The 24794-nt window shown below is 41.2% G+C and overlaps 1 protein-coding gene across 9 annotated transcripts in view; it reads left to right on the plus strand.

Moving 5' to 3' along the window:
- The first annotated feature begins 588 nt into the window (after positions 1-588).
- fhdc1 (FH2 domain containing 1) overlaps positions 589-24794 on the plus strand; it is a 106678-nt gene continuing 82472 nt past the window's right edge. For 3 of the 9 annotated variants that reach the window (XM_048541256.2, XM_048541238.2, XM_059645369.1), the window contains exon 1: positions 589-1023. The gene's annotated coding sequence lies outside the window, so the exon portion shown is untranslated. Of the gene's footprint in view, positions 1024-1869; positions 2796-3480; positions 3598-17000; positions 17251-24794 lie in introns of those variants that run through there. The other 6 variants (XM_059645372.1, XM_048541247.2, XM_059645365.1 and 3 more) reach the window with 5 other exon arrangements.

Below are 24794 nucleotides of genomic sequence, written 5' to 3' on the forward strand. Positions count from 1 at the left end.
GAGGCATTTTAGAAGAGTTTGGCATGGTAGACTAAAGGAAGAGAAGGACGTGGCAAAGCTGGTTGATTGGATGGCCTCAATCTCAGTGGCAAAGCTCTTTGCACATATTGTTGGAAGTGAAGGTGCAGTAAAGAGGGGTTTAAGATCATGATTTGAGGTGAAGAAGCCAAGGGGTTACTTTTGCATTTCAGGAATGGTAAGCACTTTTATCAGACAAGGATAAAACCAATAGCTTTCATGTGGTCCAGTCAGAGCTGTCAATTAATGGATGAACCCATTGTCTACCATATCCTGACAACTCTGTGTCCCTGAGATTGAAACGGAATAAATTAAGGATGCAATAGATGGGATTGCTGAAGTTAGGGTATAATGATGTTACTGGGGTTAAGGCATCATAGGTAAATGTGAGGGCATGGTTGAGCAATTTGGTAGCTACAGAACTGATGGTGCGCATATCAGGCCACTTATTTCCTGTGTTGCTAATGGAGTCTTAGGTCCCTTGCACGTTCTGATGTTTACTGGATGGCAAAACAATAAACAAAAAAAAATGCAAATCTGAATTGATGCAGGCATGAGTCAGTGCTAGTTCACACTGATTAGATGTGAGTTCCGCTCGGCATTCTGCACGGTTTGGATTAATGATTATCGAACTGTTGGATCACTTTCGGTTTTACGTTTCCATTTATAATACACCACCAGTGGAATCTTGTCTATGGGTTCACTCAAAATCACGGGGGGTGGATTCGTTCGATTTGTGCCGTCTGGGTAATCCAGCGTAAGGTAGATGGAGCCGAGACTGCTTCAGACCAGTGAGTAAAGTGAAGGCAGAGATAGATATCCTGGTGCTGACGGTGTCTATTTTATGATAAAGGTGAGGTTGAGCTTTGGCACAGCGGCAGTGCTGAGGTTTCACTGAACTGTGGAAACATCCGCGGCTGTCCCCACAGCCGACGAGAGCACAAAGACCTGCCCCCGGGCTCCGAGTAGCTTTAAATTCACGGAGATCTTCATCCTCTCAATGAGGTGCGTTTTCGGCTCGGTGTTAAATGTTTGGCTGTGGCGACAGTGGTGCAGTTTGAGAGTGTTTTGAGCGGCGGACACGGTTAGCCAGCTAGGCACCGTGTACCCGAGTTGAGAGTAGATAACTCGAATTACAGCTACATCATTTTTGAAGTAAATGATCATTACCAGATTAATTCCAAAATATAACGCCCGAGTTCTTGAGGTTTTACCGGAACTGTGGGCTAAACCTGCACAGCTTTTATTGCTGTGTACCGTGGTACATCTAGGCGCCCTGCTGCACTCCGAGATCAAATCAAGTTTAATTTGTTTCGTTGCTATCTACGATTTTCAGGCGGCGTGTGACATTTTGAGCAGATAAATAATTCACGTACCTTGCCGTGTTCTTGTACCAAATCTGCTGATTAAAACACGAAAAGCGTGGGCTGGGGGGATTTTTCGGGACGGGCATGTTGAAGGGGGATCCCAGGGGCTTTGTCTCGTTTGGTAAACGGACGAGTTCGGGGTGAAAATTGGAACGGGCGGGAACCAGAGCGCTGGGAGCGGGCCATTCCCGGGATGGGGATGGGGATGGGGGAGAGAGAGAGCACCGAGCCGGGCCATTCCCGGGATACGGGGGGGAGAGAGAGAGCGCACCGAGCCGGGCCGTTCCCGGGATGGGGGGGGGGCAGAGAGAGAGCACCGAGCCGGGCCGTTCCCGGGATACGGGGGGGAGAGAGAGAGAGCACCGAGCCGGGCCGTTCCCGGGATGGCGGGGGGGGGGGGGGGGGGGGGGGGGGGGGGGGGGGGGAGCAATACAAGGATAGCGCTCTCTCCCAACCCGGGAGAAGACGGAAGGGAGCGGTGTGACTGGGAGTGTGATGTGCTCAACTATTGCTCCTTCACTTGTTCGCTGGAACCGGTTGTTTCAATGGAAATGCGCCTAGAGTTTCATTGGGCTCTAAACTTGTGTTGTGAGGCGAATTTGCGGTTTATTTTTCTCTTATACGGTTGAACCTCCGAGGTTCTCATTTTAAACCTGTTCGCCTCGGGAGTCTGGGATAGAGGAAGAGTTGTGTTTTTGGAGTGGGCTTGTTGTTTGAGAGATATTAGGTGGTGTTGTGGCTCCGGCTCTCTCTGGCAAAGCCTCGCCACCCGCTTTCTGTAGCATTCAGAGCCACTCAGCTAAACATGAGGGCTGCAGGAGCCCGAAATAGCGTTAATGAAGTGGCAGAACCGGATTTGGTGCAAGTTTTTGTTTTAAAAAATGCTATTAATTTCAAAAGGACCACCTAAGCATCATTTAAGGTGAAAAGGAAGTGTTGTAGCAGTTGGGTGTAGGGAAGGACCACGCCATACCGCTGGTCTTTTCTGTTGATTGTGGGACATTATGTTTGAGTCCTGCGGTTATTGATCAACATGTGACTGACGGAAATACTGCCTCGCTTTTTAAAAATCAAAATTGGTCACCTCTTTTTGGCTTTATGCCTGGTGGCCAGTGTCAATCACACGTAGGCCATTCGGACTATATTAAAAAGGGGAAGCTGGTACAATGCATGTTTGTGCCACTTTTCAAAAATCAACCGGACAAAAAGCTGCTGTTTCGGACTGAGATCACCCCGGGAATTACGCTGTCAAGCAGGCGGAGCAGTTGCAGGGAACCAGTAGCGTCTCTACATTGGAGGGATGGGTCTGGGGGAGAGAATCGTAGCATAGAAACGGCTATTTGGGACTACGACATCGCTTGCTTATGTTTGAAGATCAGATTTCGCGTTCAAAATGTATTGATTACTGAAGTAAGTAATAAACAAGTGCCCAATTTCCTTCCCCACGGAAACTCCACAAATTGCAAGTTGCAATGAGTTAGTGAATGCTGCCACCCTACAACCATTGTGCGTGCTCCATGCAGGTTGACCTTTTTTAGTGTAAACTAGAGAATTGGTTACATCAAATGTGTCTTTAATGCGTTTGGCATGTAAAAGGCTATGTTTACTTCTCATGTTTTGCTTTAATTCGTTTATATATTTATCGATTGCACAAGAAGAGTGCATTTTAATGTTACGGCAGTGGAAATGGAGTGCAGGTTTGTGTTTTAATTCATTAAGAGACATAGAATTGGTACTGTGGTTTTGAAAATACCTAAATTTAGTAAAACCTGCCCTAGATAGATCAAGGCCCCATTGGTGCAATCTTTTCACTGAAATGGAATTCAAAGCTGCGGAGCACAAGTTCTGCTCAGTTGCCTTTTATTTGTTTCAAAGTATTTCACAAACTTGCATTGTGCAATGATTTAAATGTCTACATTTTTACTTTTTAATAGGATAACCGTTTGAAAATATCTTTTTTCCTTTGTTTTGGATAGATTTCCATGTCCGTGCCATTCCTGCCGGTCTTAACAAAAATTTCAAATGATACGTAATTTGGAATTTAAAATAATCTCCCAATTGGATTTTAACCTATGAATTTATTTGGTTGTCTTAGGAGTTTGGTACTCGATGAATAAGGAGAATGCAACAAAAGCTCTTTAATTTTAGAAATGAAGACTTTGAGAAGATAAGGATTCAACCTCTCTTGGCTGTTATCCTTGTACCTTTCTAGGTTGGCTTTCATTTATTTAAATTACGTTTTGCTACACTTTTAAATGGTTTGACATAACTGTTATTAAATTAATAGATCAAGATTGGAATAGTTTGTTGGGGGCCAAAATGTTTATGGGGAACTGGTGAAAATAGTTTTAGATGATATAGAATCCCTACAGTGTGGAAACAGGCCCTTTGGCCCAACAAGTCCATACCAAACCTCAGAGCATGCCACCTAGATTCATCCCCCTATAACCCACCTAATCTACACCTCCCTGAACACTATGGGCAATTTAGTGTGGCCAACCCACCTACCCTGCACACCTTTGAACTGTGGGAGGAAACCAGAACACCCAGAGGAAACCCATACAGACAAAGGGAGAATGTGCGTGCTCCTAAGATGCTGCTTGGCCTGCTGTGTTCATCCAGCTCCACACTTTGTTATCTTGGCTTCTCCAGCATCTGCAGTTCCCATTATCTCTCTCCACACAGACAGTTGCCTGAGGCTGCAATTGAACCTGGGTCTCTGGCACTGTGAGGCAGCAGTGCTAACCATTGAGCCACCATGCCGCCCTGAAGATACAAATTGCGTGCATTGCAGAGGCAGTTAAAAATATAATAGGAAATAACAGAAAAAAGTGAAAATGTATAGACAATGGAGGAGGTAAAAATGAATTTTCATTTCAATAGCGCATTTAATATCTACAAATGACCCATAAAGCACATCCCAGCATGCAAATGATGAGCATTTTACAGTCTAGCTGCAGGTAAATATTCTTCATTTTCTGCAGCATCAGAGGAACAGGAAAGTCAGTGTTTTGGGTCCGGCCCTTCATCAGAACTGGGGCAGGGGATGGGACCTGGGGAAACAAAAGGGGGTGGGGGATGGTGATAGGTGGATGCAGGTAGGGAGTAGTGGGGATTGGTCAGTAGGAAGAGTGGAATGGATAGATGTGAAGGACGATGGACAGGTTCTGTCAGGTCAAGGAGGTGGGGAGAAGAGGGAGGGTTGGAGATTTTAAAACTGGTGAATTCTATGTTCAGGCCATCAGGCTGTAGGCTCCCGAGGCGGAGTATGAGATGTTGCTCCTCCATTTTGCTGGTGGTGTCATTGTGATACCGGAGGAGGCCCAGGATGGACATGTCATCAAAGGAGTTGGAGTGGGAGTTAAAATAGTTAGCGACCGGAAGATATTGTTGATTTATAGCTTAGAGTCCAGCTGGTCCATGAATCCATCCCTGGGTCTGTGCTTGGTCTCACCGATGTAGAGGAGGCCACTCTGGGAGCAACGAATACAGTAGACCAGGTTGAAGGATGTATGGGTGAATCCCTGTCAGATTTGGAAAGTTTGTTTTGGGCTTTGGATGGAAGTGAGAGGGGAGATGTAGCACCTCCTGCAGTTGCAGGGAAAGGTGCCGGGTGTGATGGGGTTAGTGGGAAGTGTGGAGCAGTTGAGGAATTTGCGGAATGAGCGGTCCCTACAAAAGGCAGATAGTTGGGGAGGGAAATATCTCTTTGGTGGTGGCCTGGGATTGTAGGTGACAGAAGTCTTGATGGCTGTCCAGACTTTGATTAGGAAGTACTGGAGGTGACCATTCAGATAGCAAATTACTGGGGTGATAGCCTACTTGTCCTTTTATGGAGACAATGTTTTAAATTACCTGTTATCCGAAGTAGCGCTGGATTGTTGGGGCTAAGATTATATATGCTCCATTCTCATAGCACTGGATGAGGGGGCTGGTATGTTGGTAGGGTGGCTGAGAAGATACATTGATCATAGATTAGTTGGGTTGTGTCAGCAAGGGTAGTCAGTCTGAGGTTTGGTCCGATTTGGGTCAGTCTGGTGGTGGGGGAATAGTCACGTTGTGGAGGAGGTTGGTTGCAACTTTGAGTTAGCATGGTCAGGAAGAGTAACCTGGGTCACAGGTGGTTAAGAGGAATGGTCAGCAGGTCGAGGGAGAGTATCAGCGGTTAGTTCCCCAGTAAATTGTTGGCTGTGGTAAGATGTATAGTTGCCCAGGTTTAGACTTATATTTTTCTAATGTTTTCAGGGTAACTATTCAGATAAGTAAATCAGAAATGACTGAGGGCTGACAGTAATTCAGAGTCAGGGACTTTTGCGGAGGTAATTGGGGTGTAAGAGAATTTCTGCTCAGAAACTCAAACTTCCTAGCATTTGCCACAGAGATCAGCACATTGGGTATCTGAGAGGCCCCAACGTGCGTCTTGTGTCATTGTCTTCAATGATGTGGAGACTGGACAATTTGTGTCATACATATTTAGATTTTTTTGGGGAGTTATCAGACATTTCAATAAACAGAACTCCATGAACATTGTTTAGTTTTGACTTTAGCAAGATTCTAATACATCAGAATAGAGTGTTTAGTTTGTATGGTAGAAAAACACAGACTTGCAGTCATGGTGGTATCATGTAGGGGACTTGCAGGAGGTGATGGAGGTGCATGTAGGTGGTTTGATGATCAAAATTTGCAGATACATTTGCTGAATTAATTGATCTCCGAATGGTTGGAAATAGGAAGATGGAGAAAACTGTCAAAATCTCCCATTAGAGGAATGTCTGTTATGGAAACCCAAAGGAAAGTGCGTAGGGAAAAGGAAGCCACTCAGCTCATTTGACCTCTGCAACTCTTTGAAAAAGCTAGCTAATTCGTTTCAGTCATCTGTACTTTCCTCACAACCTCGTAAATATTTCATTTTCACTTATAAATATAATTACCTTTTGAATCACCTTTTACAGGCAGATATTCCAGGTCTTCAGTTTTCAGCAAGAACATTGATCTAATTTCACTGCTGGCTCTTTTATTACAATAACTTCTGCTCTTTTGTTACTGATCGTTTTTAGAGTGGAAACACATCCTTTTGACTTGGTCCTTCAAAGTCCTTCATAATTTTGAACTTCTCTTATAAACCTTCCCTAACCTTCTCTACTATGAGGAGAATGATCTTAGCTGGTTGGGATTAAGAAATGGTGAATGGAATTGACAGATCAAAACCAGTCAAAAAAAACTTTGGAACAGCTAATGTGTGAGATATAACAAGGAAAAATTCAGTGTGTGTTTGTTGGATTGATTGTTCAAACCATCTGCACTGTGTGTGAAAGTCATAAATAAGGCAGATAGTCTTAGGATGTATACAGCATGAATGAGAACAAAAAAGCCTGGGAACTGTTACATTTTCCCCTTCCAGTATGCTGTGCACAGCTTTGTTCTCAATATTAAGGAAGGCCATCTCAGAACATCAAAAGATGCTTAGGAAAGGCCACCCACACAGCATTTGACAGCTTAGTTGCTAGAAAGAGTTATGGCAGCTCCTTGCTTACATTAGAGAAGAGAAAGAGGAGATTGTATTGAGATATCCAAGATCCTCAACGGTTTCAACAAGTTGATCACTGGGGAACTGTTTACTCTGACCTGGAGAATGACAATGACAATAACAGGCACGAGATGAAGCTCTGATAAGGGAAGTTGATTGGACAACTGAAAGTCTTACACAGAGGATGGTTAATGGCCGGAATTGACTGTCAGTCAGCTGGTGGAGTCTGAGTACATCAGTAGATTTCAAAGGAGTTAAACAGTGTAAAAATCAGCCAAGGAGTGTTGGTAATAAATTATGTATTCAGACACTGAATATATAGATTTGAAATGCTCTTTTTGTTTTATAGTCCTTTTGTTAAAAACAGTTTTCTTAAGGAGTTTATAATGTTAGGTCCTAGAATTAATAAAATTATTGTTGTTAAGCCTTGATACTTGAAGGTATGCAATAGGATTATAAGGATGAGTGGTGAATGGTTTATTCCTTGTAAATTAGTATGATCTCTTCTGTGATTTTTTTTAAATGGATAGAAATCATGTGTTTATAGAGTTATTCAAGTACATAATATTTAATTTTAGATGGCTACAGGTTTTAGATGTGGTGGTAGGTTTTGGGGCACCAGGGAAATATATGGAACTATATGGGGCACTATATGGAAATAGAGCAAGTTGTGGGATGGGTTGCAGAGGCACTGAGTTGTTAGTTGGTACCCTGCCAAGATTTATAATACAGCATATTTCCAGTTAGGGAAGGGCTGCTTTTAAGTCATTGGTCACCTGGTTCACTATAACATTCAATTAAACATTCTTGTCCACCGCATTTCCTGCTGCTGTATTTTTTCCTAACATTTAACATAATGAGCTGCAAGCTAAGTTCACTCAGAAATTGTCACTGCATTATGGGTGGAACATTAAAGACATGCTGAAGAATGACTGGAGAAACAATTGTCTCTTGAGAGAGAAAGTGAGGTGAAACAAGAAATACCATTAAAATTGCCATTTGTTGAAAGGGTAAACTTAATTATCACCTGTATAAATTCACCCACATCAACATTTAAAATATAGACACTGGACTTACCTGCTTCTTGAGATGGAACTAAACCTTTAATTTAGTAAAAAACATCATGTGGGTTTTATTTTCACATGCTTTTGAGTCTAAGAGGCACAGATTTAAGTTTGGCAGATAAAATTAAATTTTAAAATGTACAAAGTGCTGGTATCTGTTAAAATTGTAAAAGTCTTATTTAGGACCTGAAGCTATTCACATAGAGTAATATTTAGAATGGTCCCCCAGGTACACTAGCGCAAAAGCTAGTTATATACTTCAGAAACAATCTGAGTTTGTCTTTTTATGAATCAATGAGTTAAGTTTTTGTGAAATAGCCTTGCATATACATTAAACTTAAAATCTTGCTCCAATGCTTTGATAATTTGTTCAACATTTTCTCTAGGTTCTTATCTGTTCTCCACTTTAGTGAAGATTGTGATAATCTAGCCTGGCAACAGAATTGTTTTTATTCGTAGTTATAGACACATATACTGATACTTCTGTCAAATATTTTTAATATGATTCCTCCAATGGACACACAGAAGACATGTTGACCAGCTTGAAATGAGATTCTGTCTGTTTGGCAACCTATCTAATCTGAATAAAACACACCTCATTTGTTTTTTAATTAATTCAGCATAACGATTTTACTGGAAGGAATTATAAAGGGCATTGGTGTATTTTGTTTTTTTCTCTCCTAATTGTTTCTCCACGTCTGAAAGTGTTAATCCCTGCTTTGTTCCTGTTCCTTGAACAATTTCCAGTGCTTCATTCAAGTAGTTGTTTTTCATGCGAGAATCTGAGTTTTGACAGCCTCCTTCGATGTAGGGATGCAAATTTTGAACAACTGTTAGTAAATAATTAGAAACAATTAGTGTAAAACAGGCTTGTTTTGTTTTCAAGGAGCACTGAAACCGCTGTATAGTCCCCACCCCACCAATGTTGAAACTTGTTAGTTTAGCTGGAATTGAATCTATGACTTTTCTAGCATTTATAGTTTTGGTATAACTAATTGGTCAGGTTCTTTAAATTGGAAGGGTTTATCAAACACTATGAGCCGCTAAGAGATCTACCAGTTAGATGTGTCTTACATATACATTTCCATTAAATCACCTCTTATTCTTCTAAATTGCAGGCCATGTCTAGTCAATCTCTCCTAATAGGATAACTCCTCCTAGGTATTTGTTCTGTGAAGCTTTGTATCTCTACTTCAATACACATATATCCTTCCTTAGTTTAAGAGACCAAAATTGTACATATACGCTAGGAATGTACTCATTTGGGAGGCATAGAGAAATTGGAAGGTCTGGAAAATGTTAGTGTGCAGTTGCAAGAACATTGCTGTGAGTCAGTGCATTGTAAGCATTACTCAACAATTGGGGATAAATGGGAGATTTAAACTCAGCTGCTCAACTAGTGGCACAGAATTCCATTGGTGCTGAGAGATTTGTATTTGTAAAGTGAGTAGTTGGTGCCCTGACAGTTGCTACTTGGGTATCAGATGTAGCAAGAGAGCCTGTTGGTTTGGGGACAGATAAGTCCTGCACTGGAAAGTTTAGCAAGGATGGATTCATTGGGTGCATCGCCTAGTCTGGAGGAGGCTAGAGATGCTTAGCGAGAAGGTGCTATCTGAAGTACTTGGCGTACATTATGTTTGCAAATGGTAAGAATGCCAGTGCCATTAGACACTGTGCCTATCCAAGCAGTTGATAGCAGACAATTGTGCTCCAGTCCAAAATGATATACAACCACTTGGACTATAGCTGTCCCCTACATACAGCTGCCAAGTTCATCATGATGCTGTATGATTTCCAGGGTTCAGCTGTGAGCAGTCCTGCAGAGATACCAGTCTTGGTCATCATGGTATCAAAAGTTGTAATGGATTCCATCTTCTAGAGTGCAGGTTTTCATAGAATTCGTATAGTGTGGAAACAGGCCCTTTGGCTGAACAAGTCCACATCAATCCTCACAGCATCCTGCCCAGTCCCATCCACCTTCTACCCAATCCCTGAACACTATTGGCAATTTAGCATGGCCAGTCCACATGCCCCATACATCCTTTGGACTGTGGGAGGAAACCCACGCAAACATGGGGAAAGTGTGCAAATTCCACACTCAGTTGCCTGAGGGTGGAATCGGACCCAGGTCCCTAGCACTGTGAGGCACCAGTGCTAACCACTGAGCCAAGGTTCTATACCTATTTTGAGATAGATGGGACAGCAGAGACACAGAGGACATTTCAGCAGAAGTGACCTCCTTGCCTTTCGTTTGTAGGTTGGCCCACCAAAACCTCCTAATGTGGACAACCTCTGTATTTTCATTGCCTATGACTATGATGCAAGTGCCCACCTGATTTAACAATGTTAAGGAGACCTTTGGGCACTCAGTTTGCTCAGATCATATGCTTGCTGGTCCTCAAAGGGCTGCCATCCTAATGTTGTTTGCCACTCAGCTTTTCCAGGCCACAGCAAATCATTGACAATACAGTGTGGAGCTGGAGAAACACAGCAGACCAGGCAGCATCAGAGGAACAATAAAGTATTTGTGAAGCATTCCATAGTTTTAACTTTACTGCTGTGTTCCTCCAGCTCCACACTGTGTTGACTCTGACTCTGGCATCTGCAGTTCTTGCTATCTCTGAGCAAATCATTGAAGTGTTTTCTGTACTGCACCCACATGCTCTGAATGACTTCCTAGTGGCTGACCTCCTCTGTCCATTTCTGTTGATCTGGCTCAACAGAGGGAAGTGATTTCTTCCTGGAGACAGTATCTGTCAAATTGTAAAAAGCGGCAGTGTAAGAGTGTGAGTCACTCGGGGACATCTGCGTGTACATTGTCAGTCTTCTTAGCCCTGATGATCCATTCTCCCAGACAACAGCAGTTTCAGTCATAGCTGCCATTTGCCTTTTAATATGGCCTTTCATCAGGATCTTCCTACGTTCGGGCCATTCTTGGAACTGATAATTGGATGCAAAACTTGCCTTTGGACTAATTAGGTCGTTTCCACTTAAACAATTAGTCACAATACACCCAGATTTCGAACAAGAACAATATGTCTCCAATATTAGTGGTCACTATGAGTCACTATGCTCATATTTTGCATATGATGTTTTAGATTAGTTTCCCAACAAGTCCACACCGCCCCTTGAAGCATCCCACCCAGACCCATCCCCCTATAACCCACACACCCCTGAACACTACGGGCAATTTAACATGGCCAATCCACCTAACCTGCACATCTTTGGACTGGGATAAGAGCCTGGGCAGTATCTTAAATGTTTCCAGGCCATGAAAATTGCCCAAGGAAGAAAATCTGCTGCGCTTCAATGGCACAGTGTCTGAAGGGATTTCATAAATGAAAACCTACCCTAAAAACTTAAGAGTTAGAAGAAAATCTCTTCAAAACCATTGTCCAATTCATTGTCAAATTAATATCAAAAGCCCATGGTCTACAGTTTTGTTGTGCAAAGATAAAGTTCACCTTTCTAATCACCATTTTTATTTCGAAAAAAGTGAGTGCAGAATTTTGTTTTCTGTCTCGGAGTGCTACAACTGCATATTCTGCTTCTTACATTGCAGAATCTGCATCTCAGTCTCTTTAAAAATACCTTTTGGATTTAATATTTCAGTCAGGCTGGTAAAAATATTAATAAAGCTATTCGAGGTACAGATAGACATTAAGTAATATAGAACTTGAATATTGCTGGAAGATTAAAATTTAAGCTTTTTCCATACTAGTCTAAGGAGGAAAAAAATACATTTTATACTGCATGAGAAGAGGTTGTTTAGTTGACAATTGGGCTGTGACTGATAGAGATGTTGACATGAAGCATTTACTCTTAAATGTTGACTGACAGTTAACTGTCAGATTTTGTTTAAATTTTAAATCAGGCAGGCTGACTATCTTTGGTCAGGGCATTACAGCGAGAAATGAATGATTGAATGGCTGACATTTATTTTGTTGTGTTGCAACAGGCACAGTGCATGCTTGCTAAAAAGAGAACCCTGTATTAATACATGTATGTACTGGAAGCTACATGTGTGGCATGCTGCAAGTCTGGTTGACAGTATAATTCTTTGCATAATTTTTCAGGATTACTCAGCAAATTTTTGAATTGCTGAATCACGTTTACTGAGTTTTTCAAGCAGAGACTGTTTGGATACAGTCTGTAGATTGCCTGTTGCAAACAGCCGAAGGGTATGCCATTTGAAATTATCTGTCAGTCTTTGTACAGGATATCTATCTGACATCACACCAGTACTGAAAATCATTTACCACGTTATTCGTTAGTATGATCACTTTCTTGGCTTGAAAGCACCATGCGTTTAGTGGCAAGTGCTGGTCTTGTTGCTACTGCAGAGTGGCAATGTGAAACTCCTAGCCTCATAGAAATACTAAGAATTGGTATTCTTGCTTCCTGGAATAAGAGAGCAGCCTATGGTCCTTTACAACTATGTTGACTTCTGCTTCACTGAAGGGACAGGAAGGATATATGAGAACAGAAAAGTTGTTTTAATCCAAAATCTCAAACAAAAATAACTGAGAACTTTTTTAAGAGCATTCCAGGGCTTGTCGTAACAAGAGAGCTATGAGACACAATAATGATTTTGATTCAGTGTTCATAGACACACAGGATATGTACTGGAAATGGAAGTTGGAACATTTCAGGAGGGATAGTAATTTCAGAATTAAGTTTAACAGACCTCATTCTGGAATGCCCAAACCAGGAGCCAAATGTTTTAAGAAAGGTAAAATACGAATCTATTAAATAAGAGCAGAAGCTGACCATTTAGCCCTAAAGTTTGCTCTGCAATTCAATAAATCATGACTGATCTATTTGCATGTTGAATTTCACATTCCCACCTACCCCAGTAACATTAATTTGCTCGCCTAACAAGAATATATCTACATTTGCCTTAAAAGTATTTAATGATCTTGCCTTCATTGCTTTTTGAGGCAGAGAATTCCAAAGTCTCTCAGTCCTCATTGGTCTCACTAATGCTGCTTCTAATTGAAGCATAACATCCTTACTTTTATACTCAATTCCTTTTGTAATAAAAGGTTGCATCTCATTAACCTTCTTGATTACATACTGTACCTGACCAATGTTTTGTGACTCACCTAAGTTCCTCTGCAGATTGAAATTCTATTGTCCTTCTCCATTCAGGTGATAGTTTTGATTTTTAATTTTTGCCAAAGTAAACAACTTCTCATTTTCTGTCGTGATATTCCACCAGCCAAATTTTGCCCACTAAATTTGTCTATTTCTGCCTGAAACCTCCTTATATCTTCCTCTTAGCCTACTTTTCTGCCTACGTTGGTGCTGTTATAAGTTTAGCTACTATGCTTTTGTAGCAAGCTCTAACACCAACTATTTTCTGCAGTAACCTTTGACGTGACACCTTACTAAATGCCTCATGGAAGTTAAAGTATAGTATGTTTGTAGGGTCCCGCTGTGTATGTAGCGTATGTTTCTTCTCCAAAGAACTCCAATAAGTTGATTAAACATGATTTATCTTTGACAAAATCATGGTCTCTTCCCAGTTGATTTAAATGTTTCCAAATGCATAGTTGTAATCTCTTTAATGTTCACTACTAAATAATACTCCATGACATGTGAAGCAAACTAGCCTCTAATTTCCTGTTTGCTGGTTTCTTCCCCACTTGACTGGAAGAGTGATATATGCTCCTTTACAGCTTGATTAATGCTTTCCTGTATAAAGGAAATTTTGGAAAATCACCATCAATGTACTTACTACTCAATTAGCAACCGGTTTTTTTAGTGGTTAGAATGAAATCCACCAAACCCAGAAAGTTGTCAGCTGGCAACTCCATCAATTTGTTTAGAATCATTTCCCTTGTGATTGTAATTTCACCAAGTTCCTCTCTCCCTTTCATCTCCTGATTTATAGCTATTACCGGAATGGTTTTGTATTCTAGTAAAAATATTTGCTCACTTCTTTCATCATTTCCTTATTATCTATTATTAACTCCCCATTCTCAATCTCTCGAGAGGATCAACACTCGTTTTACGTGTTTTGTCTTTGAATACTAGTAGAAATTCTTGCTGTTGTTTTTTCATTTCAGACTATTCTCTCACCCTCTTAATGTCTTCCTCCTGATTATCCTTCTTGTCATTTTCTGTCTTTCTTTATACTCTGACCAATCATCTGCCACTCAGCTTTAAGTAGTGATGCGTTATTTCTTTAAGTTTGATACGTTCCCTAATTTTGTTAGTCAACCATAGATAATGGGGCCTCTCTTTAGAATTTCTCTTTATGTTAGGAATATATTTATTGAGTATTCTGAAATATCCCCTACTCTAGTATGCCAGTTCTTTTAAGCTAAATTATGCTTATTTCGTTGTCCTTATATAAATTTTAAAGTACTAATGTTAGACTCTATTTTCTTCCTCACCAACTGGATATGAAGTTTAATATTATGGTTGCTGCTCCCTAGCAATGCCTTTACTCTGGTCATTCATTAATCTTGCCATATTAAACAATACTAGGTCTAATGTGACCTGTTCTATTATCAGTTCCAGATTGTGCTGCCCTGAGAAACTGTCTCAAATGCTCTGAAGCTGCTCATCAGGGTTATTACTGTCAATCTTTTTTTCTCGTGCAAATGCAGATTAAAATCATGTTGTATGCTGCTGTTCCTTTTATCACCAGTGCCATATGTGTTCTTATACACTTGCTCATACATTTTGGTTACTGTTAGGGGACCATTAACCACTCACTCGTGACCTTTTCCCTTACTATTTGTCCTCTCTGCCCAAACTGATCCACATGCTGATCCCTTGAAACAAGATAATCTCTAACTATTACATAAGTGCTATCCTTGATCAACAGTGCTACTCCTCCACTTTTATCTACCTTCCTTTTCATTATACCCCTCAATATTCAGGACCAAACCCTTCGCATCCTGCAGCCATTTCAGATAATTTATTATGTTTAGTGTGCACTCTGTTCGTTTACTTCATTATGAGTACAAAGTACAGATATAGAGCCTTTAGTGTTATCTTTTAGTTAACTTTGTAACACCTAGTCTGATTGTGGTGTATTACTAAGTTTTATTTTCTCTGCCCCTTACTGCCATTCTCTGACCCATATTTCCCATATTCTTGTAATGTCTCTTACCTTATCTCCACTGGTTAACATGCCACATCATTCCACATTTGATACAATCCCCCTGCTATTATGTTTTAAAATCCCCACTGCTTCCCTAATTATGTGGTTTGCAAGGCCCCAGTGTGGTTCAGGTATAAACTGTCACAGCAAAACAGCACCAACTTTCCCCAATACTGGTGGTAGTGACCCATGCTGAAACTCATCTCCCGCCCACATTCTTCTGTAATTTTATACATCCTTCACCAATTTGCATGTCCTCAGGTGTTAAGAGGTTAAAACCTTTGAGGTTCTGCATTTTAATTTAGTGCTTAACCACTCCTGCATGCAAACCCTTTTTCCTAGGTCTATCAATGTCATTGGTACTTGGATAGAACACCATCTCTGGCTGCCACTGCAAGTTCCCTACCAGCACTGAACTGAGTCCCAAGTGGCAGCAGGTAGGCAGCACAGCCATCTGGCCTCTTCCCCTTTGCTGCAGAGAACGGCATCAGTATCCTCCAGTATGCTATTACGTACTGCATACCTTGTTTCTGCATCCTCCACTTGAGTGGCTTCCTGCCATAATTAGTTTGTGCATCCACCCTGCAGCTCTCGCTGTGATCCAGACAGGCTGAGAAAACCTCAGAGGTATTGGATGATTGCAGAAGCTGACACTCATGTCCTCTGGGTCCCTTTACCTGTCTTACTCTCAGTCACCTCCACTTGTTTCTGCATTCTGACCAAATTTCAAGTTCCTATTCTTGATGGCATGACTGAAATGACCAAACAACTGAAGTAACTTGTCTGTGGGGCATTGTTCACTTTAGTAGAAAGAAAATGAAATAAGTTAAAAGACTTTTTGAACATGTAGGATAAAGAATGTTTCTAAAAGCAATATGCTTAGACAAAACAGACTGCCCTAAATTGAACAACATACAAACTAAAAATGAGGTAAACAAAAAAAAACTATTTTGCTAAGAGAAAGTAGAAGGGATTAACTGGTCTAAATGCTAGTTATCACAGAAACATAGTTTAATGCCAGTGCCATACCATAGCACACTTCTGTAATGTGGGTGTAAAGGCCTAATCATATTATGCAGTGACTAGAAGCCATGGCCACTAAATCTGTTGAATTTCAACTTATTTTTATTCATTTGCGAGATGTCGAAGTCATTAACTGGGCTAGAATTTATCGTCTGACCATAGTTGCCCTTGAGAAGATGGTGGTGAAAACTGCTTTTTTTTTAAACTGCAGCAGTCCGTGAGCTGTAGGCAGACCAACAATACCATTAGGGAGGGAATTTCAGGATTTTGACCCAGCAACGGAATGGCAATATATTTCCAAGTCGGAATGGTGAGCGCCTTGTAGAGCAACTTGCAGAGAGTGGTGTTCCCATGTATCTGCTGTCCTTGTCCTCCTCAATGGAATTGCTCATGGGTTTGCAAAGTGCCGTCTGAGGATCTTTGGTGACTTTCTGCAGTGCGCCTTGTTGATGCTATACAATGTTGCTACAGAGCATTGGTGGTGAAGTGATTCAGTATTTGTGGATGTGGTGCTAGTTAAGCAAGCTGCTTTATCCTAAGTGGTGTCAAGCTGCCTGAGTATTTTTTTGAGCAGCACTCATCCAGGCATGTAGGAAGTATTCCATCACACCCCTACCTTGTTGATGGTGGACAGGTTTTGAAGAGTCAAAGGTTGAGTTACTCACTGCAGTATTCCAAACCTCTGACATGCTCTCACAGCCACTATGTTTATGCGGCAGTCCAGTTCAATTTCTGGACGATTGTAACCCCCAGAATGTAGGTAGTGGGGAATTCAGTGATGATGACGGCAATGAGTGTCAATGAGTACTGGGTAGACCGTCACTTGTTGGAGACGGTCTTTGCCTGACATTTGTGTGATGCACATGCTACTTGCTACCTTTCAGCCCAAGCCTGGATATCGTCCAGGTCTTGCTGCATTTGAATATGGACTGCTTCAATATCTGAGGAGTTGTGAAAAGTGCTGAACATTGTGCAGTCATCAGCAAACATCCCCACTTGTGGTAGAGGGAAGGTCACTGATAAAGCAGCAGAAGACGGTTGAGCATGGGACATTACCCTGAGGAACTCCAGTGGAGATGCCCTGAAGCTGATATGATTGCTCTCCAACTGCCTTAATTTCTTCCTATGTGTCAGGTATGAGTCCTTGATTTATTTGAAGTGACAATCCAAGTGGGCAATGACATAGTGAAACTGCGCTTTCAAATGTTGTTTAGAAAATTCCACAAATAAGACTAAGATATCAAACTGAAAATCATGTGGATTCATGATAAATGCTGGAGATGAACAGGAAACTTTCTTACCCTTTAACCAAAGAGAACATCTTAAAAGAATTACGTTGGGAGGGGAAGCACTTCTTGGAGGAGCATAGGACTCGATGCTAGGTCGTCTCCTTATTTACATAGACATGCCCATTAAGAATTCTCTGAATGGGTGAATCAAATGGCCTGAACAGCCTTTCCATCATCATTTTCTTGTGAATTAAAGAAAGCCATTTTAGTGTGATTTAACAGGTTTATTAATGATTATTTTAAAAAATAACTAAATCTATTTTGGGACAGAAAATGCTTTCAAAAATATGCTGCAGATGTCACTTAACAAAAACTTACTGCTTCAATAATGTAATTACCACAAGAATAACCACATGGGTGCTTTTTCTATTAACTCAAAAAATGTACATAAACACACTTCTTTTCTCTGATAGTGAGTTGATTAAATCATGTGGGAACATGTAGTTTTCTTGCTTACTGTGAGGAGAATTGTTTTTCCTTGAAAGGAACTGATCAGTTTGCATATGACCGCAGAGTAGATTTATCAGCAGAATACTGGAGATCTTATTACAAGCAGTTTTGAAATCTTGTGTTTAAGAAGAACGTTACCTTGTCAGGAAATTTTTTCACCTTTATGAAAATGTATTATTATGTAATTTGTTAATTTCATTTTCTCCAAATAAAAGTTATTATAGGTAACCATGTTGTCCTACCTATGCTTGTATGAACATTCATTGTTTTAGTCCTAGTTTAAACTCTTTTGCAGTTCTCATTGATGACCATCTCAGTCTCTTGTCCCACTATCAACTTTTATGTTGAATAACTTTATTATTATAATTCCTGGTCTTCTTGATTTCACATCGTTCTTCTTCAACTCCTTCCTTCCCTTACTTGACTTTATCCATTTCTGATTTTACTTTTAATTTTCTGTTAACTAATACCTGTGTGAGACTCGATTCCATTAAATACCTTGACTTCACTTCATTACTCCTGCACCCTGAAAGGACTCCATTCCATTCGCCCAATTTTTTTCATCTCCACCATAACCTTTCCAATGATGCTGACATCCACACCAGCATTTATGAGGAGTCTTCTTTATTTTTGTAGCCAAAGTTACCTTCTCATTATAGTTGTGATGGTCTTGGACACATCCATCACATTTTACACTTCTTCTGCTTTCACCTCTTCCCCTCGTCATTTAGGGCAATTTAAATTCCATTAGTTCCACCCAACACAATGATTTCACACTATCTTTGGGTAGAAAAAGAATTAATCTTGCAGGACGTCCTTGGGGAGACAAATGTGGCTCCTGATAGTTGTGATTACAACAAATTATTTAATACTAATTGTACCCACTACCATTGTGCAATAAACTACATCTTTGTTATGTAAGACTGGTGCCTCTTCTTGGTTAATACTATATAGTGGTGTATCCTGTAATATTTGTAATTAGATAGGTCTTTAGATTCAATAAAGAAAGACTTCAAGACAACAGGTTACAAACAGCATTGAGATGTGACACTGCCATGCAATTCTGGGTAATCCAAGATGGAGGATGGGGGGTGGGAAAAACTTGTGGCTGTAACAGTTGCACTTTTTTTAGGTATTTTCAGTGTTATAGCTGATTTCCTTGAATTGTAGGAGCAGTAACTACTGTTTTATAAGCTGTTGCATCGTTTTGGAACTTTGAGTGAGAAAATGATCAGAACAACAACACATTTTAAAAAATGGAGGAAAGGGCCAAAGGCAGTGACCACATGGTGGAAAGTGAATCCACAGAGACGGAAGCCTACACTGCTGTCCGAACCAGCAGTGACAAATCACAGCTACTGCCTCTGCTGTTTTATTTCAAGTATCTCTGGATGCAGGAGTTTGTCTAAGCAAAATAAACAGCGAAATTCACAGCTAACCTTAGAGAAACCTGTGTGGGGAGATCACAGCAGGGGAGCAGCTAAGTGGCTAGTTTTTTTTGCAAATCAACAACAATCAGTAGAGTGGGTTATTTTTGACGATATGTCTTTATCGAGATCTGCTTCCTGATTAAACTTTAAAAATATAAAACATAAGTACTAAGTTAGCCTGGAGCAATGTTTTTAGAGCTGCAAGGTTCTGCTGTTTTCTGGGTCTGCAGATTATTAAAGTGCAAAGATGGCCTTTAGTAGAGTGACTTGCTCTTCCTCTCGGATGTGGGAGATTGGGGAGCGTTTCCATGTCACTGATGATTATGTCTGTAGAAAGTGTGTTTGGATCACACATCGGTTGGGGTGACAGTCAGAGGTAGTGAGGAATTTACAGGAGCTAGGGCATGTGATGGATGGCAGTTGCAGGAAGGGAGATAAATCAAAGATGCAGTCAGGTAGATGGGTGACCTCTAGAAAAGGTAGGAGTGGGAGGCAAGTAACTTAGGAGTCTCCTGTGACTATCCCCATAGAAAATGTCGGGGGTGATAGACCCTTGGGAGAATGTTGCACTGACAGGCCAGGTTTCTGGTACTGAGACCGGCTGTAATGTAACAAGGGGTATGCCAAGCCCCAAGCAGTCAATTGTGATAGGAGACTGTCTAGTCACAGGCACGGACAGACATTTCTGCAGCCAACAGTGAGATGTCAGAATGGTGTGTTGCCTCCCTGATGCTAGGATCAAAGATCACTCTGAGAGAGTGCATAAAATTCTCAAAGATGACATGGACCAGCAGGAGGTTGATGTATACATTCGAATTAACAACTTAGATATGGACAAGATTCTGAGGAGACCACTATAGGAAGTTAGACAGGAATTTAAAAAGGAGGTCCTTCGGGGTAGTAATATCTGGATCACTCGCGGTGCCACAAGCTAGTGAGGGTTGGAATAGGAGGATAGGACAAATGAATGTGTGGCTGATGAGCTGGTTCGGGGAGAAGGATTCACAATTTTGGATCATTGGAATCTCTTCTGGGGTAGAAGTGACCTGTGTAAGAAGGACGGATTGCACCTGAATTGTAAGGTGACTAGGAGAGATAGGGCACAGGGAGATAGTGAGGAAAGAGAGCAAACTGAGACTGTTACAGTTGGGTAAAGGTGTAAGTCATACAGCCCAGGGAAGGCAGGAACAAAGCAGAGAATGAGATAGGAGTGATAAATTAAACTAAATGTATTTCAATGCAAGAAGCCTAACAGGTAAGGCAGACGAACACAGGATATGGCTGGGAATATGAGACAGGGATGTCATAACAATTAGAGATGTGGCTCAGGGATGGACAGGACCGGCAGCCTAATGTTCCAGGGTATTGATGCTATAGAAGGATTGAAAGGTGAGCAAGAGAGATGGTGAAGTGGCATTTTTGATTAAGGATGGCATTACTGATCTACTTAGGGAGCATGTTCCTGGGAATATATCCAGGAAAGTTATTTGGGTGGATCTGAGAAATAAGAAAAGGCTGATCATCTTATTGGGATTGTATGTTAGACCCTCCCAGTAGTCAGCAGGAAATTGAGAAACAAATTTGTAAGGGGGTCTTGGTTATCTGTGAGAATAATAGTATAGTTATGGTAGGGGATTTTGATTGTCCAAACATAGACTGGGACTCCCGTAGTGTTAAGGGCTTGGATGGAGAGGAATTTAAGTGTGCACAAAAAAATTCTGATTCAATATGTGGATGTTCCTAATAGACAGGGTGCAAAACTTGACCTACTTTTGGGAAATAAGGCATTGAGGTGTCAGTGAGGGAGCACTTTGGGGTCAGTGACCATAATTCTATTAGTTTTAAGATTGTGATGGAAAAGAATAGACTGTATCTAAAAGCCAAAGTTCTGAATTGGAGGAACACAATTTTTGACAGTATTAGCAAGAATGTTGAAAAGTTGATTGGGGCAGATAAAAGAACAGCCCGAAAATGGGAAACATTCAAGAATGAGGTAATGAGAGTCCAGAGACAGTATAGAGATAGCAGGAACTGCCGATGCTGGAGACAGTATATTCCTGTTAGGGTGAAGGGCAAGGCTGGTTAGTTCAGGGAATGCTGGATGACTAGAGAAATTGAGATTTTGGTTAGGAATAAGAAGAAAACCTATGTCAGGTATAGACAGCAAGGATCATGTGAATTTTGAGAAGAGTATAAAGGCAGTAGGAGTATACCTAAGAGGGAATCAGGATGGCGAAAAGGGCCATGAGATAGCTTTGGCAAATATGGTTAATGAGAATCCAAATGTATTTGTACAGTCCATTAAGGACAAAAATATAACACGGGAGATATTAGGGCCCCTTAAAGATCAGCAAGGCAGCCTATGCATGGCAACGCAGGAAATGGGGGAGGTACTAAGCTAGTATTTTGCATCAGTGTTTACTGTGGAGAAGGATATGAAAGATAGAGAACGTGGGGAAATAAATAGCAACATCTTGAAAAATGTCCATATTACCAAGGAGGAGGTGCTAGATGTCTTCAAACACACAAAGGTGGATAAGTCACTGGGACCTGATCAGGCATACCCTAGAACTCTGTGGAAAGCTAGGGAATTGATTGCTGGGCCCCTTTCTGAGATATTTTTATGACCGATGGCACAGGTGAGGTGCCAGAAGACTGGAGGTTGGCCAACGTGGTGCCAATATTTAAGAATGGTGGTAAGGAAAAGCCAGGGAACTTTATACCAGTGAGTCTGACATCGGTGGTGGGCAGGTTGTTGGAGGTATTCCTGAGGGACAGGATTTACGTGTATTTGGAAAGGCAACGCCTGTCAGCATGGCTTTGTGTGTGGGCAATCATGTCTCACTAACTTGGTTGCATTTTTTGAAGAAGTAACAAAGAGGTTTGAAGAGGGCAGAGTGGTGGATATGATCAAAATGGACTTCAATAAGGCATTTGACAAGGCATTAGAAAGGTTTGCAAGGTTAGGTTTAATGGAATACGGGGAGAGCTAGCTATTTGGATGCAGAACTGGCTCAAAGGTAAAAGGCAGAAGGTAGTGGTGGAGGGTTTCTTTTCAGACTGGAGGCCTGTGACCAGCAGTGTGCCACAAGGATCGGTGCTGGGTCCACTGCTTTTTGTCAGTTATATAAATGTGAACACAAGAGGTATAGTTAGTAAGCTTGCATATGGTACTAAAATTGGAAGTATAGTGGATATTTACATCATTTATAAGTACGAGTGAGGTGCCTAATGACTGGAGGATGGCTAATGCTGTACCTTTCTTTTAAGAAAGGTTGAAAGCAGAAAGCAGAACAATAGACCTGTGACTCTTACTTCGGTTGTGGGTAAATTGTTGGACATAATTATAAAAGGTAGGATTTATGAGGGGCAAGAATTTATCAAGGATAGTCAGCGTGACTTTGTCTCTCTCAAACCAGTGGATGGTTGCTTTTCAGACTGGAGGCTTGTGACCAATAGTGTTCCACAGGGATCAGTTCTGGGTCCTGTTTTGTTTGTCATTTGTATAAGTGGTTTGGATGAGAATATAGAAGGTATGGTTAGTAAGTATGCGGATGACCCAAAAATTGGTGGCATTGCAGACGGTGAAGATGTTCTGAGATTACAAAACAATCTGGATGAAATGGGTCAATGGGCTGAAAAATGGCAGATGGCGATCAATCTGGATAAATGCAAGGTATTACATTTTGGTACAACGAACAAGGGTAGGGCTGATACAGTTAATGGTAGGGCCTTGGGTAGTATTGTAGAACAGAGGGATGTAGGTGTGCAGGTACATAATTCTTTAAAGTTTGTATCACATATAGATAGGATGGTTAAAAAGGTGTTTGGCATGCTTGCCTTCATTTCTCAGTTCTTTTGAGTATAGGAATTGGGACATTTATGTTGTGGTTGTACAGGACATGTGTGAGGCCTCTTCTGGAATACTGTGTCTAGTCCTGCTCACCCATCAAGCTAGAGAGAGTTCAGAAGAGACTTACCAGGATGTTGCTGGTTGTGGAAGGTTTGAGTTATAAGGATAGGCTGGGACTTTTCTCATTGGCATCAAACGAGGTCAAGAGGGACCTGATAGAAGTTTATAATATAATGATAGGTATAGATTGAGTTGATTGGTAGTTGTCCTTTCCCTAAAATGGAGGGTTTCGAGATTAAGGGGGGGACAATTTTAAATCTCTTTTCTCTCACGTTAAAAGACATGTAAGAGGCAAATCTTTTACACAGAGGATGGTTCACATGTGGAATGAACTTCCTGAGGAAGTGGTGGATGCGGGTACAATTACAGCATTTAAAAGACATTTGGATGATATATGAATAGGATAGGTTTGGAGGGATGAGGGCCAGGAGCAAGCAGGTGGGACTAGTTTAGTTTGGGATTATGTTCAGCATGGACTAGTTGGACCAAAGGATCTCTTTCTGTGCTATTTGATTCTATGACCGAGAAGTAGGTTACCTCAGAGTACAATGGTATCTTGATCAGATGGGACAATGGGGCAAGGAGTAGCAGATGGAGTTTAATTTGGATAAATGTGAGGTGCTGCATTTTGCAAAGACTGGTCAGAGCAGGACTTAAACACTTAATGTTAAGGTCCTGGGGAGTGTTGCTGAGTAAAGAGACCTTGGAGTGCAGGTTTACAGTTCCTTGAAAGTGGAGTTGCAGGTACATAGGATAGTTATGAAGATGTTGAGTATGCTTGACTTTGGTCAGTGCATTGAGTATAGGAGTTGGGCAGTCATATTGCGGCAGTACAGGACATTGGTTCGGTCGCTTTTGGAATATTGCGTGCAATTCTGGCCTCCCTCCTATAGAAACAATGTTGTGGAACTAGAAGAGGTTCAGAAGAGATTTATGAGTATGTTTCCAGGGTTGGAGGGTGTGAGCAATAGGGAGAGGCTGAATAGGCTGGGGTTATTTTCTCTGCAACATTGGAGGCTGAGGAGTGACCTTATAGAAGTTGATAAAACCATGAAGGGCATGGGTAGGGTAAATAGGAAAGGTGTTTTCACTGGGGTGGGGGAGTCCAAAACCAGAGGGCATAGCTTTAAGGTGAGAGGGGAAAGATATAAAAGGGACCTAAGGGGCACTTTTCTCATGCAGAGTGTGGTGCATGTATGGAATGAGCTGCAAGAGGAAGAGGTGTAGAATGGTACAATTACAACAGTTAAAAGGCATCTGGATGGGTATATGAATAGAAAGTGTTTAGAGAGATGTGGGCCAAATGCTAGCAAATGGGACTAGATTTATATAGGATATTTGGTCAGCATGGATAAATTGAACTGAAGGCTCTGTTTCTGTGCTGAACATCTCTATGACTCCAAGATACTATTTAAAACAGCTTTAATTGAATAAGAGTAAATAAATACGTTAAGAAGCATTAAAAAGAGATGTAATGATCCCATAACAATTTAATATCAGAGAGGGGCTTTGGGCATCATTGAATATGACAGCATTTGTTGCCCCTCCCTAACTGCCCAGAAGATATTTGAGAATCAACCACTTCCAGGTTCAACA

The sequence above is a fragment of the Stegostoma tigrinum genome, chromosome 1 (genome assembly GCF_030684315.1).
Source record: "Stegostoma tigrinum isolate sSteTig4 chromosome 1, sSteTig4.hap1, whole genome shotgun sequence".
Lineage (NCBI taxonomy): Eukaryota > Metazoa > Chordata > Chondrichthyes > Orectolobiformes > Stegostomatidae > Stegostoma > Stegostoma tigrinum.